The sequence below is a fragment of the Mirounga leonina genome, unplaced genomic scaffold (genome assembly GCF_011800145.1).
Source record: "Mirounga leonina isolate KUSES-001 unplaced genomic scaffold, KU_Mleo_1.0 Mir_151, whole genome shotgun sequence".
NCBI classification, from domain to species: Eukaryota; Metazoa; Chordata; class Mammalia; order Carnivora; family Phocidae; genus Mirounga; species Mirounga leonina.
The window spans coordinates 30,552,861-30,570,495 of record NW_023270377.1 but is presented as its reverse complement, the minus strand read 5'-3'; the positions used below and the strand labels follow the sequence as shown (position 1 = coordinate 30,570,495).

The 17,635-nt window shown below is 40.4% G+C and overlaps 1 non-coding gene across 1 annotated transcript; it reads left to right on the top strand.

Moving 5' to 3' along the window:
- Window positions 1-1,205: 1,205 nt before the first annotated feature.
- Window positions 1,206-1,308, top strand: LOC118012703. Its single transcript, XR_004679775.1, has one exon. It is a non-coding gene; the product is annotated as a U6 spliceosomal RNA (small nuclear RNA).
- The last annotated feature ends 16,327 nt before the right edge of the window (window positions 1,309-17,635 follow it).

Here is a 17,635-nt window from a genome sequence, read left to right as displayed (position 1 = left end):
TGGCTGTGGCACTTCCAGGCATACAATGGGGAAGGACAAGGAACACAGGCCTTTCACAAAATAATGCTTTGCCTTTTTATTCAAAAAAGAAAACTCCTTCCAGGGAAATGCATTTATATTACATAGGCCAGAAGTTTGTCATCCCCTAGCTGCAGGGGGGTTGGGAAAGAGAATAATTTTAACAGGACATACCACCATCCTGAACAAAATGAAATTCTGACAGGAAGGAAAAAAGGGACTCGATATTGACAGAGAACTAGTAGCACTTACCATTCCTACTATTTAGTAGTTAGTTTAACTCACCATCTCTAACATGATCCATTAACCATTTTCCACAGTATGAAACTGAGCATCAAAGACTTTTAGTAACTTGCCCAAGAAAATGGCAGATTCATGATTTGAATCCAGAACAACTTGATTCATAGCAATAGTAATAATAGTTAATATTGGTCAAATAGTTGCCATGGGTCAGATATTCTGCTAGGTGTTTTATATGTGTATGGACTCATTTCCTCCTCATAGAATCCCTCTGAAGAAGGTATTTTTTATTGTTCTCACTTATCAGATGAGGAAACCAAGCCTTGGAGAAGTTAATGGACTTGCTTAGAGTCATGCAGATTATAAGAAGTAAAGCTTGAGTTTAACTCAGTTCTGTGCGAATCCTTAGCTGTTGACCCCTCTACTACACAGCTTCTGCCAAACTCACTCATTCAAACTGTAAACACTACCACCATCATGCTAGGGTAGGTACCAGAAGAACAAACCAATGGTTAAATACCAATAAGGCAGCTAATAAGTACTCCACTTAGTAGGATTAAATAGAGTAGAACCCCTGAGAATGGAAACTGAAGATACAAGAAATAGCAAGAAAACGAGTAAGGTCCAAGCTGGTGTTAGCTGTGTACCAGAATATGCACAAAGGTCCTCCTTTTCTACATCAGTGTGTATTCTTGATGAAGTCACACGGAAATATCTATCACAGAAGATGACCATTGCTCGTTGCCTATCCAATAACCTTTCTCCATTCTTTACTAACAGAACACCCATCTTTCTAAAGGCAACATTAGACTCTTAAAATGACTCACTTCCACAGGTTTCCCTGCCTCTATGGGGTGGCCAAATGGCACAAGGCTGGCCAATGTAAGTACAGTCTTTTGGTTAGGGCTTCCTGAAAAGCTTGCTGTTGAAAAAAGACAAGCTTGCACTTGCTTTGGCAGCACATATACTAAAATTGAAATGCTACAGAGAAGATTAGCACAGCCCTTGCACAAGGATGACATGCATATCTCTGAGGCATTCCATATTTTGCACAGTTCCCAGAGGTCACTTGACAATTCATTGCTTAATACCAAGGAAACTACATGAGTCAAAGCACAACATGTGGCATCCAATGTTGAAATTGTGATTTTTTCCCTACAAAAAGAGAGAGAGGGAGGGAGGGAGAAAGTGACAAGCTCAGCTCACTCATTATTTGCCCTTTATTCATTCCTCTTCTGATCTGGAGTACTGTTGTGATGTTGAGTGAGGCAGCAGCCATCTTATGAGCATGAAGATTACAGCCTCACACTAAGGATGGCATGGTGGAGAGATAGACAACTGCTTAAATGCTAAGTCCCTGTTAATATTCTGGAGCCTCCAAACCAACCTAAGTTTGCCTATTTCTGGATTTGTGACGATTTATGAAAAATAAACTAGTTAAGCTGCTGTTGTGGTATTGTGTTGTTGTGTTTACATGAAGCTGAAGATAACACCTACTGATAGAGATGGCCATGCTATTCTCTCCTTCAATTGGATTTATTTTTGGTTTACTACCAAAGTCATCTCCAGGTAGAACATATCATTGTCACTGCCCCAGCTTTGACTGCATGGGGGACCAGGTGTGATGCTAGTTAGTCTGGAAGGAGTGGATCTCACATCTTCTTTCTTTGCACTAAAGAAGGCCTCCGAGTAATAAAGTGACACTGTACAAAGAACAGAGGCTTTGGCCAATCTAATCTTCATGACAATTTTACTCACTCTCTATGAGCTTCAGCTTTCTTATCTCTACAGTGGAGACTCTACCATCTACTTTAAATATTTACTGAGAGGTGTGTGAAATGCCTAATTCAAGTGGTACATATGGGTACAGTTGTCTTTATTATGAATTCCCCTCTCTCACTAATACAAATGGAACAAACCTTATCCTCTCCTCCCCCATTCTCAATGCATCCCTAGTCTTCTTGTTATAATGTTCTTTGGAAAAACATCTGCCCCTAGAATTTGGCCTTGGTTTTCATTTTACCCAGATTTTGGATGGTTAAAAGAAGTGGGTGGAAAAGGGAGTGGGGAGAAGTAAAAGTCCATAGAGTATGACCCTCGGCATGGATGACTCTTCTGTGGGGCAGAGGAAAACCTACAAGAAGACAGCATGCAAACATCTCCCCCCTTCCTCGGAACTTCCTTTCTTCCCCATATAAAGATGGAGACCCGAGTTTGTGACCATATCTATAGGTTCACGAAGTATATCTATTTTTTTAATTAGAGTTTTTCTTGAGAGCTAAGTTTTCTGAGATGTGCTCTTGAATAAAGTCATAATCATCTATAGTACATATTTATAATACACGCATATATATGCCACATACATATTTATATATAACATTAGAGTCTGTTACCATGGCAACTATTTCGGTACTAACAAATTAAGCATTGTGACTCCACTGTAATAAGAAAAAAGAAATTCAAATGAAACACCAAGCATTTGTTTAAGCACAAATATTCTTAGTAATTAAATACACAGAAACAATACAGAAAACCACAAATTAATGTTTAGAAGCCTTTTCTAGTATGAAAACTGGCTTTGCTGTTGTTTTCCCTTTACCACTGCATTACATTATGCATCTTTATAAATTAAGTTCAGCACCAGGTTAACAAGAACAGATCTGCTGCACTGGGGCTCTCACATACCAACAAGCTCAGCTTTCAGTCTCAATAGGTACACCTTCCACAGTCAGTGAGAAAGATTTTATGGCTCTTTTTATTCATCAAAAAGAGGACTTTTAAAAAGAAAGCTCAAATGTGAAGCTGGTCTTACATCCCCTGTTTCATTCAGACAACATGTAGAACTACCCCTGGGGTTTTGAATACATTAACATCCTTTCACAATTAACCCTAATAGGACAAGTGTAGCATTTTTTCCCAAGCAGATATAGTCAAAGCTGAAAAATACATAGTGTTTAAATAGATCTCATTATATCGGCTACACCAAATCTCTCCTCTTTATATACAGAGGATTGTACCTCTTTTCACTGTGATGCAACATTGAAATAGGAAGGCATACGCAAGGATGACATGGATTTGACAAAAAATTAATGATTCGTCCGTCACTTTAATGCTTTGAATCTGCAATTCATGTATGCTAATTAGTTCATAATGGGCTGTTGAAGAACAGAACTGTCATCCTGCTGCTTCCCGGGTTTCTGGAAGCTCTGATTCAGCACAGACTTGCCCGGTTGCCTGCTGGGTTCTGGGCTGAAACCCGGCGGATCTACGAGAGCAGTTCCCCCCCCCCCCCAAATTGTGTCTGGGATGTGGTGCTTTAATCTCTCAGAGTTACGGGCATAGCTCAAGTAAGTGGTTCCTGGGTGCCGCGATACATCCCGGGGGCAGTAGCTCGGCACCACTGTATCCAGATGATTGATTCCCGGGTTTTAGGCTGTCAGGCTATACCTCAGAGGGCAGCCGTCAGCTTCCCAAATGGATGAAGTTGTATTATGCAGCACATTTTGAAAATGTATGTTATGTACAGCTTTTTTTTTAAATTTATTTACAGATAAAAAAGTCTATAAAACTTGGAGAGAGGGAACAAAGGGGGCACGAAGATCGGATATCTTCTCTTACTGTGGGGAATCTTGTATATCTCCCCAGTGCAAGAAAAGCAGCTACTGAGTCCTGTTTTCCTTTGGTCTTTGTGCCGCTGAGGTGGAGACAGACTGACCCACTGGCAGGAGAATATGAGGCTGAACAGCCTCACAAAGCAAAAGTAAGCACCGGGGCTTGCTGTAAGCTGCGAGATTTGAAAACGAGTTGCTCTGTTTTTACTGGAGAGAAAACTGATTTTGCCTGATCTCATGATGGAGACCTGACCCAATGTGTTGCTCATATCACATCTGCTCATCTGTACACCCAGCTGCTGCGCATGTCCAGACAGGAGACTACACAAAGGAAACAAGCACTAAATTTGCTTCCAGGTTTGAAGTATCCGATGCCTGACGGCTGAAATTTTGTCTTGAAGTCTCCAAAGTGAAAATGCATTTAATTAAAAAAAAATTTTTTTTTAACTGGAAATTCGAACTAATGGTCATAATGGAAGAACTGAGCCAGGCCAGGGGGAAAAAATACTCCCAGTGTAGTTGAGCTATTAAGGGCTTTTAGATGATCAGGAATGCATACTTTCTAAATATGCAAAATAATGGTACACTAAAAGAGAGTTTAAAAGTGATCAAGTTAATAAGAATTATTTTGGGGGCACCTGGGTGGCTCAGTCGTTAAGCATCTGCCTTCGGCTCAGGTCGTAATCCCAGGGTCCTGGGATCGAGCTCCGCATCGGGCTCCCTGCTCCACAGGAAGCTTGCTTCTCCCTCTCCCACTCCCCCTGCTTGTGTTCCTGCTCTCGCTATCTCTCTCTCTGTCAAATAAATAAATAAAATCTTTAAAAAAAATTATTTTGTTTATACTTTTATTTAAGGTCTTTATACAAGCAAGAAGGAAAAAATGTACTAATAAGAATAGGTGTTTAATAAATGTTGAATGAATGAAGGATGCTCTTCAAAAAATGTTGTGACTTGGGGTGCCTGGGTGGCTCAGTCAGTTGAGCATCTGATTCTTGATTTTAGCTCAGGTCCTGATCTCGGGGTCATGAGATTGAGCCCCGTGTCGGCCTCTGCATTGGGTGTGGAGCCTGCTTGGGATTCTCTCTCTCCCTCTCCCTCTGCCCTTCCCCTTGCTCGAGCTCTAAATAAATAAATAAATAAATAAATAAATAAATAATAAATTCTTAAAAAAAATGTTTTGACTTAAGAAATACATGAAATGATATTCCTACCTTAGAGGCTACACGTGGCTGTCTAGTCAGCACCAGGAAAACTCACACAGATGTAAACAGTGATGACAACATTTTATCTGCATTAGACATCAGAATAACACTTTCTTGTGAATGAAACCAAACCACAAACTTAAAGCCCCCTCCGCTGGTTGGGTTATTCAAACCTGTAGATCTTAAGTTGTGTTTGGTAAATATGTAGGAGTAAGATGGTTGTTGGGTCATTTAGCAGAGGTATGCTTAGCTTTTTGAAAAAGTGTCAAACTGTTTTCCAAAGTGGTTGTACCATTTTACATTCCTGCCAGCAGTGTAGGAGAGTGCCTGTTCCTCCACATCCTCACCAACACCCGAAATCTTTTTAACTTTGGATAGTCTAATAGGCATGTTATTAGATCTTGCTATGGTTTTGATCTGCATCTTTCTCATGAGTAAAGATGTTCAGCATCTTTCCATGTTCTTATTTGCCATCCATATATTTTCTTTGGTGAAGAAACTGTTCAAATTTTTTGCCTGTGCTTTACTTGTTTGTTTGTTATTTTAAATTATTATTGTCATCAAGTTTTGAGAGTTCTTTATATATTCTGCATAGTCTTTTATCTGATATATAATTTACAAATATTTTCTCCTAGTCTGAGTCTTCTCTTTTCATTCCCTTAGCCTACTTTTGAAGAGCAGACATTATTCACTTTGATGAAATTATGTGATATATATATATGTATATATATATATATTCATTCTTTTGTTGTCTCCTTTCCCTGATCAGTCTGCTAGAAGTTTATCTATTTTATTATCTTCTCAAAAAAATGGATTTTGTTTTCATTAATTTTTATCCACTGTTTTTCTATTTCCTTGAATTTTGCTCCAATCTTTATTATTTCTTTCCATTTGCTTATTACACATTTCATTTGCTCTTCTTTTCTACATCTTAAGGTGGATGCTAAAGTTCTTGATTTTAGATAAGAAAGAAATGAAACCATATGTATATGCAAAGACTGATATACAAATATTTATAGAAGCTTTATTTTTAATAGCCAAAATCTGGACACTACTCATATGCTCATCATCATGTGGAGAAATACATAAATTGTGTTATATTTATACAATGGACTATTACTCAGCAATAAAAAAAGAAAAAGTTTTACACAAACTGTGTGGCTACATCTGAAAATAATTATACTTGTGAAAGAAGCCAGAATAGAAAAAGGAAATACTATATGATGTTATGCATACAAAATTATAGAAAACACAAAGCAACCTATACTGACAAAATAATAAGTAGAGAAATAACTCCAAGAAAACAATAAGCAAGAGATTTCAACAGCTATTTCTTAAAGAAATATATATGTATGGCCAAGAAGCCTTTAAAAAGATAATCAACAATATTAGTCATCAGGGAAATACAAATTAAAGCCACAGTGAGATACCACTACACAGGGTGCCTGGGTGACTCAGTCGGTTAAGCATCTGCCTTTGTCTCAGGTCATGATCCCAGCATCCTGGGATCAAGTCCCACTTTGGGCTCCTTGCTGAGCAGGGAGCCTGCTTCTCCCTCTACCTGCCACTCCCCTGCTTGTGCTCTCTCTCTGTCTAATAAATAAATAAAATCTTAAAAAAAAAAAAAAGAAAAGAAAAGAGATACCACTACACAGCCACTAGGATGGCTAAAATTAAGAAGAGTGATAACACAAAACACTGGTGAGGATGTGAAGAAGCTGGAATTTTAATACATTGCTGGAGCAATTGCTGGAATGTAAAATGGAAAGACCACTTTGAAAATTTGACACTTTCTTTAAAAAATTGAAGATATAATCCCTAGGACCCAGTAATTTCTCTTCTGAGTGTGTACCCTAGAGAACAGAAAGCATACGTCCACATAATATATGAATATGCATAACAGCTTTATTCAAAATAAATCAGGGGGCACCTGGGTGGCTCAGTTGGTTAAGCATCTGCCTTCGGCTCAGGTCATGATCCCAGGGTCCTGGGATCGAGCCCCGCATCGGGCTCCCTGCTCAGCAGGAAGCCTGCTTCTCACTCTCCCATTCCCCCTGCTTGTGTTCCCTCTCTCGCTGTCTCTCTCTGTCAAATAAATAATAAAATCTTTTTAAAAAAATAAAAACAAAAACAAAAAACAAAATAAATCAGAATTGGAAATACTCCCTCCTTTGCTCTGGGGACTCCAATTACATGTATATTTGATGTTTGAAGTTGTCTCACTGATGCTCTGCTCATTTTAGTTTTCAATATATTTGTTTAATTCTTTGCAATTTTCATTTTAGATAGCTTCCATTGCTATTGTCTTCAGGCTCACTAATCTTTTTTTCTCCACTGTTTAATCTGCTGTATTTTTTATCTCAAATATTGTAGTTTTCATCTTTAGAAGCTCAGTTTGGACCTTTTTTTATATCTTCTATGTCTCTAGTCTTCATGTTCAATCTTTCCTCTAGTCTCTTGAACTTACGGAATACTGTCATAATAACTCTTTCAATGTCTTCTCTGCTAACTCTAACATCTGTATAATTCTTAGATCAGTTTTCATTGATTGATTTTGTCCTCATTATGGGTCATACTTTCCTGCTTCCAAATGGTAATTGAGAATGTTAATTCTATTCATTTCTGAATGGATGCCAGACATTGTAAATTTTAACTTTTTGGATGCTGGATATTTTTGTATTCCTGTAAGTATTCTTGAGCTTCTGGGATGTGGTTGAGTTGCTTACAAACATGTCAACCCTTTTAGGATCTGCTCTTAGGCTTTATCATGTGTAACTAGAGCAGCCTTTATTCAAGGGTTACCTTTGTCTCAATATCAAAGCTGAACATTTTTAGGACTTGAGGACTCTACCCAGTGCCTCCTGAATTATGAGATTTTCTGCTCTGCCTGGTGGGAACAGGAACTATTCCTGGCTCTGTGTGAGTTCCTGGTACTGTCTGTCTAATATTTCCAGAGTTGTTTCCCTGGACCTGGACAGTAGCCTTACAAACATGTGCCGATCAGCTCAGCCGAAGTCTCCAGCAGAACTCTCTACAGATCTCTGATTCTCTGACCTGCAAATTCTAAGCATGCAGACTCCCTTCTCTCCCCAACTCCAGGAGACTACTGTGCTCTGCCTGGGATCCCGCTCTCTGCCCCTCAGCCAGAAACTCTCTCCATGCACCAAACTAGGGCAAGTATAGGGCCCACTGCATTTGTTGTCTGTCTCTCGGGGCTCAGTGTCTGTCATTGCTTCACGTCCAAAGTCTTGATAACCATTGCACCATATATTTTGTCTAGTTCTTCAGTTGTTTCAGGAAGGAAGGTGAATCAGGTTCCTGTTATTTAGACATGGCTGGAAGCAGAAATCCATATAAGTCTAATTTTGCCCCACTACTCAATGAGGTCTTTTGATGAACTGTTTTTAATTTTGAATAAGTCCATGTTATTGATTTTTTCTTTCATCATTAGTTTTTTGTTTTAATCCCTGAAGACAAAATTTTGCCTATCCCAAGGCTATGAAGATTTTCTCCTTTGTTTTCTTTAAAAACGTTATAGTCTTAAAGTTAATTTTTGTGTATGAAACAAGGTAAATTTCAAGGATTATTCTTTTCTTGTGGCTATCCAGTTGTCCCACCACACTTGATGAAAAGACTGTCCTTTCCCACATTGAATTACCCTGGAATCCAAGGCCCTCTGCCATCTTTGAAGTGAAATTATGTTTTCATTCTCACCAGTCCCTCCACCACATTGAACTTCAAAATCTAGTTCTCTACAGCAATTAACTTTTCTTTTTTTTTAAATCACAAAATTTTATGAACACATATTTTATACAAGGCACTGTGCTAAGGTCTGTGAAGAATACAATAAAGTAAAATATAGTATCTGCTTTTCCAAGAAGCCCTCAATCTTGTAAAGAAGTAGGAAGTTACAAATAGTACTTTGGGGTAAAAGAAAGGTCAGGTGGTTGGTTGAGATGAGTCAAGAAAGAAGAGTCAAATATAAAAATGGCCAAAAACTTATGGTTGGAAAATGTAATAGGGTATTGTGTTAGGCATAATAATGGCCTCCAGAGATGTCCAAGTCTTAATCAACTGTGAAGATATTACCTTATGTGGCAAAAGGGGATTTTGCAAATGTGATTAGGTTAAGGATCTTGAGATGGAGAGATGATCCTAGGTTATCTGGACAGGCCCAATGTAATCACCAGGGCCCTTATAACAGAAAGCCAAAGACAGGAGAATCAGAGAAGGAAATATGACAATGGAAGCAGGAATCAGAGTGATGGGATTGCTGGAAGTGACCATGAGCCAAGGCTTGAAGGCAACTTCTAGAAGTTGAAAAAATAAGAGAACAAATTTTCCCCTAGAGTGTCCAGAAGGAACAGAATTCTACTGAAACCTTAATTTTAGTCCAGTGAAACCCATTTTGGACTTCTGAACTTCAGAACTATAAGGCAATACATTTGTGTTGTTTCAAACCCCTAAGTTTGAGGTAATTTGCCACAGCAGTGCTAGGAAAGTATTACAAGTATTGAATAGAAGGGTTGCTTTTTGCCCTAGTCCTGAGTGAGGTTGCTAGGGAAGTGAACTTCCCACATGGAGGCTTCCTCACACAGTGGTGATCATAATTTACCTATCGGTGAATGAAGAACTAAATTCCAAGTGCCTGTTACTTTCTCTCAGCATCTGTTGCTACAATAAATATTTTGACCCAAAATGAGGTTTAGGCAAACTTTTCTGTATTTGTAGCAAACACTGCCTTCCTGTGAATCAAAAGGAGCTCCCCACCCCTAGAGGGGACCTAAACTATACAAGGACTGAAGAGAGGCAATGGCGTTACAAGACCTGGAATCAGAAATGCTATATTTGTAGCATCCCAAATGGAAAATCCTCCTTCCCTTTGTAAAATTTAAGTCTATTCTTCAAACTTCCTATTTATGTTCAGAAACATAAGCCTGAATATCCCTAAATAGAAGACCGGCTGTATATGACTCTTGGCCATCTTTCTCTTCAGCTTGATTTCCCTTTCTTGAAGGAATTTTCTAGTATTTACCCAGTGAAGTTCTTGTCATAATGCATGGATACCTTTGCATCCACACGAGGTTAAGTCAAATGCTTTTTTATTAATGAACATTCTTTAATAACCAGCATAGGTTGTCTCTATAAGACCAAGAAAATGCAAGTCCTTTGACCAGATCACTGCATTGCTCTCAGCAGTGGTGGAGATAAAATGCAGAGAGCTGAGCAGTGGCCTTCCTATCCCTGGTGGGAACAGAGCCACGGGACACATGGTTGTCACTTTGGGTTGTAAAAGTCCTCTCTGCATGTGGGGATCTGCACAGACAAGCAATGAGCTGAACGTGCACAAGCATTGTGTTGGATGAGAACCTTGCTCCTGGCTAAATAGCAAATAGCAGTGCTCATTGTTGAGGCTAATCCCCACTCACTTGGCCTCTCTGTGAGAAATGAATAATGCTCCACAGCCTCATATGTCCAGGCATCGTGCTGTAAATCCAGGCAAGGCTAGGTGGAGACAATGGGCTTAACTAGATTAGATCGCTCCACTGTATTTTGGGGTGGGGGGAACTTTCATAAAGTCCTTGCAAAGCAAGCCAAGACAAGATTTCAAAACACACCAGGCAGGACAAGATGTTCACGAGTAGAATTAAGTTGGTAGTGTCCTAAATCTCTTTGGTGAATTATTTTATTTTTCAGATATGTAATGCTTTCACATTCAGACTGTGTCTACATAGGATTAAAAAGATGGTAAAAATTTAAAAATTCAGATAACCATTTTTTTCCTTTCTTGACCACATGATATCAAGGAATTGGTTTGGCTGACTTAACTATCTTTATATTTATTTTAGTTGATTAGAAGAATTCCCTTATTTCACTTTATCTAAGAAGGTTTCTATTTTGAAATGGGTTTGATATGCATTTATAGTGTGTCCCCACTTTAAACACACACACACACACACACCATTCTTCATCTCTTCTTTCAATCTCCTGTCCTGGGAGATTCTCAAAATGACAGAGCCTAGGGGTGCCTGGGTGGCTCAGTCAGTTAAGCATCTGACTCTTGATTTCAGCTCAGTTCATGATCTCAGGGTTGTGGGATCGAGCCCCCTGTCAGGATCGAGAGCCACCCCCCACCCCAGCCCCATCAGGATCAAGCCCCACATCAGGCTCCACGCTGGGTGTGGAGCTTGCTTGAGATTCTCTGTGTCACTTTGCCTTTCCTCTCTCTCTAATACAAAAAATATATATTTTTAAATGACCAAGGCTAAAACAATACTAGTATAATTGAGCTGTATTTATTCTAAATTTTTTATGCTATTATTTGGCTCTGAGAATACTGATATCAGATTTTCCATTTGTGAAGTTGCCAATGAAATGGTGTAGAGAGGCTGGGAACAGAGTTTGAAGAAATATGGCTTGGAGAAATACTGCAGGAGCATAAATCTCTTAGAAGCCTGTTGACCTAGAGGATGCATGCTGATTCATGTGAATTGTGGCATTCATGAGGCAGGTGAGAACACTTTTGAAGTAGGAGGAGTTCAAGGGAGTTTGGTCCTAAGTGTTAGATGATTAGGCAAAGAGAATTTAATGCAGTTAAATTCTATGAACAAAAATAGTGAGTAATGGACTTAAGGTTCAGGTGGTTTTTTAGACCAATTTTGACTTGAGATGAGGAGGTCCAGGTACAATGGGTGAGGTCCAGGTACAATGGGCTCTCTTTCCTTAGTGGCTACAGAGCAATAAAAGATGCTCCAGTCTTAAGTTTGGAAATAAAATGGACAAATAAGTATTATAAAATCTAAGCCATTTAATGCATTTACTTTACACAATAAGTGAATTATTTTGCACCTGAAACATGCAAGACTCCAGCTAGGCCATCAGAGTTTGGTAGTGGATAAGACAGACATGGTTCTTATCTTGAGTGGAGCTTAAAATGTGGGGAGAAGACAGATGTGAAAGGCTGAGGAATAGCCCCACCTCCAAAGATGTCCACATTCTAATCCTTGGAATTTGTAAATATGTTATCTTACACAGCAAAAGGGACTTTGCAGATGTGATTAAGTCAAGGTTCTTGAGATAGATTAGTCTGGATTATCTAGATGAGCCCAGTGTAATCTCAAGGGTCCTTATAACAGGGAGGCAGTAGGACCAGAGTCAGAGAGTTGTGATAACCAACCAGAGGTGGGAGTGGAGAGAAGACGCTACACGACTAGCTATACAGATAGAAAAAGAGGCCACAAGCCAAGAACTGCAGGTGACCTTCAGCAGCTGGAAAAGGCAAGAAAATAGATTCTTCCCTAAAGCCCTCAGAGGAAGCTTGGCTCGACTGACACCTTGATTTTGGGCCGGTGACACCCAGCTCAGATTTCCAATCTCCAGAACTATAACATAAGAAATTTGTGTTGTTTTAAGCCACTACATTTGTGGTGATTTGTTACAGTAGCAATAGGAAAATAATAAAAATAATACCAAAAAAAATATGAGCAAATAACCACTCTAAATGCCATTTCATGATCATTGTTGAGAGTGCCATGAAGGGAAAGCACAGAAAGCCTGCAGAGTCCTAATCTAAAACAGAACTAGAGCTGACCTCCCTCAACTTCATCTTTCCTGGAGGAGACATGAGTAGGTTGACCAGGAGAAGACGGGGAGTGATGTGCTGTGCCCAGAACAACCTCAGCAACACCCCTGTGCCTGAGGAAGTGTGACACACCCCCGGAAGCAAGGTGGGGGGAGGGAGGGGGAGTGGCTGCCACGAAGTGAGCAAGGGGACAGCCATTAAGGGCACAACAGGAAGGGAGCTTGGTAGGGCTTGGTTGATGACCGTGGGTTTAGATTTTGCCCCAAATGGATGCTAAGATTCAGGTTTTGGGGCGATCACTCTGGCTCTGCGTGGGGAATGGATGTGAGGAGGAAAGAGGGGAAGGGGACACGTGAGGTGAAGACTGTTGCATTCTCAGAGGGAGGAATGATTATGGGCACTTAGACCAGCATGGTGGTAATGGCAGGAAGGAAGCAGATAGATTTTGGAAGTAGAATCGACAGAACTTGGCTATTGGTTGATTTAATCAGTAATTCTTTTTTTTTAATTGCATATAATCATTACATGATTATATGATGATACAATTATCAATTCTCCTATTGATGAACACTTGGGATTTGTCCAGTTTGGGGCTACTCTGAGTAACACTGCTATCAATATTCCTGTATAACCCTTATTATGAACATATAATTTTACTTCTCTAGGAGTGAAACTGCTGGGTCACAGGGAAAGTGTATAGTTAACTTTTTAAGAAAGGCCACACTGTTTTCAAAAGTGACTATGCTATTTCATATTCCCTTTGGTGGTTTATTGGACTGTGTCAGGCATGTTTCCTCAAACTGAAGAATGATATGCTGAGTTCTTTAAACATTTCCCTGTGTTCTGAGTGTTAAGAAAGACAAAGAGGTGAAGATAAGCCCATAGTTCTGGTTGTGCATCTCCTGAGCGACAGAATACCTTGGTTCCTTGGGTAGAAAGGGGGGGTGGAGGAAAGTTGCTTAAATTGTCACCAAATCGTTCTGGGGAGTGTTTTGCTTGCAAACTTGTCGAGACCATATTTCACCAAAGCAAATAATCAGATTGGATCAGAGACTCAAACTTCAGAAGCTGATTGCTCTTAGACTATTTCAGATAGGGAACCTGAAGCCCTAAGCTTTTAGGAGAGGCTTGATTTCCCCTTAGTCAGTGGAATAGAAGTGCAGTTTCATTCTATGCTGTGGCCTACTCCGTGTGCTAGCTCTCCCCTTCAGATCTTTCCTGCTCCTGTGTTAGCCTCCAAAGTTGTAGGTTCAGTTCCTCACCACTCATCACTCTTTAAACAGAATCCTTTCTGTCAGTGTTCCTCAAATCCTTCCTCAAATCCAAAGGAAAGTGTTCTAGCTGGGGGTATCATCAAAACCGAGATTTTGTGTATTAGAGAAAGTGCCAACCAGGAGGGATATGGGGATGGATGAACAGGCTTAATCCTTGACTGTCTCAGGCAAACCAGGATGTACCACCACTGGTTTGGAAAGCCAAACTGACCTACAGAGTAAAGCAGTGAAGGAAGAACTACGGAAGGAATACCTACTAGAATGGGAGCTGAATATATAGAACCTTAAAGCCAAGTAGACTGTGAGTTTCAAGAGAGATTTGAGGAGGAGTCTACAAGAGAATGATGATCTTAAACAGTTTTAACTCATAAGAAAATTGAAGAGGCAAGGAAAGGGTATGTTAAAAATGCCTTGGTGGAGTATAAATGGACTCTTTTTGATTGATTAGTCTCTTACCTAAACTATAGGAAACAAACTGAGGGTTGCTGGAGGGGAGGTAGGGAGGGGGGATGGGGTAACGGTGATGGGCATGAAAGAGGGCATGAGATGTAATGAGCACTGGGTGTTATGCACAACTGATGAGTCACTAAACTCTACCTCTGAAACTAATAATATACTATACGTTAATTAATTGGTTTTAAATTTTAAAAAATCCTTGGATTTAGAAAAAAAGTGTTCAATGATGCTTCCTGTACCCACCAAAGGATGTGTCTGCCCAAAACCTCCAGGTGTGACTTTATTTTGAAAAGGGGTCTTTTCAGATGTAATGAAGTCAAGGATCTCAAGATAAGATCATCCCAGATTATCCAGGCAGGCCTCAAATCCTATGACAAGCATCCCCAGAAGAGAAAGGCAGAGGGAGAGGAGAAGGCTGTGGGAGGACAGAGCAGAGACGAGTTCTGCAGTTACAAGCCAAGGAACACCTGGAGACAACAGAAGCCAGAAGAAGCAAGAAGGGATTCTCCCTTTGACCCTTCAGGGGGCAGTTTGGTCCTGCCAAAATATGGATTTCAGATTTCTGGACCCCAGAATAGCGAGAGAATACATTTCTCTTAGGGTTATTGGTTACACAGCCAGAGAGAACTGACATAGGGTGGAAGGGAGGTTCTTGTTCAGCAGGCCCAAGGGTGGGCTGGAGGGAGGCACTGCATACGTGAGGGTGCAAAGATGAACTGGGTCTGGATGGCTGTGAACTTCTCGGTAAGTCCAGGCAGAGTAGACTCTAAGGGCGAGGCAGGGAGAGAAGCAGAAAGAGTCTATGTAGCCCGCTCCTCATCTAGGGCCACAGCTGGGGGTCCCCCAGGACAGATTTCTCATGCTGCTTTTATATTATCACCCAGTTTGAAAACAAAATCCAGTTAGAGATTGGGAGAAAACAACTTCCTCCATCTCTCCTGCAGGTTCCAGAAATACATGCAACTTCTGCATTTAGTTCAGGCTCATTACCAGTAGAGCAAGCCACCCAATTGAGTTCTTTTAATCATTTTTCTCATTATTTTTTGTTCTCTGTTTTAGTTGTCTCATATTTCTTCACTTCTGTCAACCAGTCCCTTGGTTATACATTTTTCTTGTCATTCGCCTTAGAAAAACAAAACTAAACAGCATAATTAGTAGTGCTTGTATGAAAGATGTGACTTTTTAGGGGGGAAAAAAAGTTGCTATTAATTGCTGATTCACATTGTAAACATCTTCGACTCCTTCAAGTGTACTGAATTTCGGGTTCCCACAGGGCCTTTCATGGGGTCCACGGGACTCTGTCAAGAAACAGTGACTCAGGCACGACTGTACAGAATGATCTAGATGCAGGGATGCATGGCCAAGACTAGGGTCCCATCACACCAGAGTTTGTGCTGAGAAGAGAAGCCCATTCTCAGCTAAAGCTCCACCAAAGTGGGTGTCTGGATTTAAAATTTTAAACGCAGGATTTTAAAAAGGAGAGCATTTAATCCTGAAAAAAAATAACAACTCTATTTGAAATATAGTTTCTTTAATCAAGCAGCACTTGATGTTCGTAGATGATTTTCCTCTGTAGAGCTTAAGGAGAAAAACCTCCCTAAACCTGGTTCTTGAACATCACCCCTCCCCCCAGCATCAGGGGATTAAACTGCTAAATTTGATTCAAGTTTAAAACTAGGGCAAGAATTGGAAGGTGTAGTGTAAAGCGGTGGCTAAGAGCTTGAGCTTTCAGTTGAGAAAGATCTATGTTTTCAAGTGCAAGCATGCGAGCATCAAATAAATATTTGCAAGTACCGGGTATACCATAACAGCTCATTAAATATACTCATTTTAATAGGACTCCACCAGTGTAGGAGGGAGAGCCACTCCTTTTCTCCCTTTGGAGGCATTTTGGAATTCTATGGCTTCCGCAGTTCAGAAAAATTGGGGTGGGGTCCCAGCAGTGCTTCCTGGGCTCTCCACCGCAGCCCTTACCACCCACCTGGAGGCATGTGTTCTGCCTCCCCTGTGCCAGCATTGGGCTGTCAGGCTCTTGACTGAGATTCCCAAGTGTGGCATGCAATAGCCAGCCTCCCCACAGATGCATGCAGCCAGCCCTGTTCGAGTCCCTTCTACCCTGGTGCAGGTCCTTCACCGTCTTGGGGACTGGAACAGCCCAGCCTCCTATCTTTGGATTGGGCTGTCAGAGACTAAAGCAATTAATAGCAACTTTTTTTCCCCCCTAAAAAGTCACATCTTTCATACAAGCACTACTAATTATGCCCTCCTATCTTGGGACAATCCAGCCCTGGAGCATCAGGGAACTTTGGGGATGAAAACTTCTCAATTCTCTCCCGGATTGAGGGAAGTATAAACCACTGGGTACAAATGCCAATCCACATTTCCAAGAGGAATAAAGAGAAAATGCCCCCTTACTCTTTCTCAGATGGCCTACAACAGGAAAACATGGCTTGATTAGTGTTTTGTCTGCCATATGAGCAGTCCAGTCTTCACTGGGGAGAGCCAGCTTTGTAAGGTACTTAAGAGCCTGGACTAGCGAACCACACTTTCTGGGTTTAAATCCTAGTCCAATACTTACTGGAAGTCTGTTTTGGAGCTTAGGTTGCCAGATAAAATACAGGATGCCAAATCAAATTTGAGTGTCCAATAGATCATTTTTTTAGTGTAAGTATGTCCCATATATCACATGCAATATTTGGTTAGCAAAAATTTGTGAGGCTGTGATATATGGGACATACACTAAAAGATCATCATCAAGTTCAAGTTTAAGAGGGTGTCCTGTATTTTTCCTTGGCAACTCTACCTTGGATAAGGCCCTTAACCCCTCTGAGCCTCAATTTCCTCATCTGCAAAATGGAGATAAAAATAGTATTGTCTTCTGAGTATCTCTTTCACAGAGTTTTTACAAGGATTCAATGAGTTAATATTTGTACAGTGCTTAGAACAGGACTTGGCAGATAACAGGCACTAATAAAGACTTGCTAAGTAAATAAACGATCCAACCAACCTCTTGCCAAACTGTCTATACATGCTTTATGTAAACAACTATCCCTTGTTCTACGAAAACAATATTCACAGTCTCTGAGTAAGGCTAGAGAAGAAGGGACTGGGATCTTTCTCGGGGTACAGTAATTTCAATGATCTTCCCAGACTCCTTTTTCTTTTCCCACATTAGCCCTCACAGCTGATTTATACAATTGCTTGCACTATCCCACCCTGTTCCTCCTGATACTTAGTGTCAGTCCAGAATGG